The following is a 2,043-nucleotide window of genomic DNA, read 5'->3' on the forward strand; positions in this document are numbered from 1 at the left end:
TCTTATATCTTTATTTGTTACAGCCAGCCACTCGGCCTCAGAATTGAGGCAGTGGCTCCCGCCAGGACCAAGGCTCAAGGACACACATGCCAGCCATCGCTGCCCAGAAGGGGCTGAGAGCCGGAGGCGGCTTCCCGGGCCTGAGCACTCTCCCCAAACGGTTCCATCTCCCGCACAAACATATTTATTGGGCTTGATGGCAAACAGATTATGCTTGTCCCAGGAAGGGCAATTCGAAAGAGAAAACCTTGAAGTCCGGGAAATAACGATGAGGGGAGTTAAATTAAAGTGCAGAAGGCCCTCCCGAGAGATAGCGTCAGGGTGAGTTACAGGCCCGATAAGGGACTGGGGGCTCACAGAGGGGGCTCAGAAAGGTCACTCGGTGGTGCGCAGAGGACCAGGAACCATAAATACGGGGCAAGATGCCCAGCCGGGGTCGCCAGGGTGAAAATATTGGGGTCATTCCAAAAACAATTATCCTGCTTGGTTTGCTCTTCAGGTCTTGTAAATCTTTCACCTTTTATAAAAGATTTCTGGGGAAAGAAGCACTTTGGAAGCTTTAACTGATTTTTGAGGCTGCTTCTTGGTGGTTCTGCGAAAAGAAAACAGACAAAAGGGAAAAAGTAATTACCCAGCATTCTCAGGGGCACAGGGATGCGCTGACTGGATTCTTATTCCTGAGAGAGTTTAGGCTGCCCTGCCTGAGTTTTGACTCACTCTATTTGGAGTCTGGTCACAATTTAACACTTAATGCTTTTTTTGTTTTGAATCCAGTCACAGTGGGGCTCTTGGTACCCCGTGGACACTGGTTTTTGGGGCAGCTGTGGCAGCTGTGTGGCAGCCATCTTTTCAGGTGTGGTGGCCATCTTGAGTGTTGAGGCAGCCATCTTGATTGTGTGGCACTTGTCTTGGCCATGTGTACCGAGGCTCATGTGCCCACGCAGAGCCCATGAAGCTGGAAGATGGGTCTAGGCTGTCCTGGCCTAGGCTGGAGAATGGGTCTTGGCTGTCCTGCTCCATTGCATCCCCTGTATTCTAAGTGTCTAGCCAAGGGAACCCTTGTTCAAGCTCTGTGCCTCTGTCCATGTTCCAGGACAGTTGGCAGCACCAGCAGAAGGTAGTCATTCATTCCATCAAAGTTTATCGATCACCTGTTATATGCTGGCCACTGCACTGGCACTGATTCCTCAGGCTCAGCCAAGAGCTTCATCTTTGAGGCAAACACTTCCCAGCTGTTTCTGCCCCTCTGACCATACACAGTCACAAAGTTGGCTCTACCTCTGACATCTTGCTCCCATCTACTAGCTCATGTAATTGTCATGACTCTGTAGAGGAGGGATTATTAGCCCCATTTTACAGATGGGGAAACTGAGGCTCATCAAGGTGAAATGACTGGCTTAGTGTCACACAAAAATAGGGAGTGAAGCAGAGCTAGGCAACCTAGGACAGAATGGCATTATTTACAGTGTCACATGCCTCTCAGTCAAGAACTATGAAGGGTTGAGATTGCAGGATTGGGATCAGATGAAACCTGGTCAAATTTTTTGCCCCACTTCCCCCTAGCTGTATGACCTTGGCGACTTACTGAGAACTCTGAGTCTTACTCTCCTCATCAGTGCAATGGGCACAGGTGCTATGATCCTGCCACGGTGGTGTAGTGTAGAGGCAAGGAGCCCATGAAGCCTGGGGGCGCAGAGCCCAGGCTTGGAGCTTCTCGTCTCCTCTAGAGAGAGAGAGGCTGTTTTTTATACGAGAAGACAAAGAGTTTCTCCCAGTCATCTTTTGCCATCTGCCAACTCCCAACAGGATATAATTATTCAAATTGAATAAATGTTTGCTGAATGAGACTTGGACTTCCTTTAAGGTTCAGAGCAGACTGAACTGTAGAAGGATAGGGATGGGGGTCAGAGAGGGGCGTGGCTGTGGGCTGCTGTGCCGGGCCATGCCTGCCTCGTATTAAATTCAAAGCACTCATGTAGGAATACTCATTCTTCCATCCATTAAACAAACATTATTTTGTGCCAGGCTTGCTCTGGTGCTGGA

General features: G+C 49.4%; 1 non-coding gene across 1 annotated transcript; it reads left to right on the forward strand.

The window, feature by feature from the left end:
* Positions 1-479: 479 nt before the first annotated feature.
* Positions 480-592, forward strand: LOC133257915 (U5 spliceosomal RNA). Its single transcript, XR_009739763.1, has one exon. It is a non-coding gene; the product is annotated as a U5 spliceosomal RNA (small nuclear RNA).
* Positions 593-2,043: the final 1,451 nt, after the last annotated feature.

Source organism: Bos javanicus, chromosome 11 (assembly GCF_032452875.1).
Source record: "Bos javanicus breed banteng chromosome 11, ARS-OSU_banteng_1.0, whole genome shotgun sequence".
NCBI lineage: Eukaryota > Metazoa > Chordata > Mammalia > Artiodactyla > Bovidae > Bos > Bos javanicus.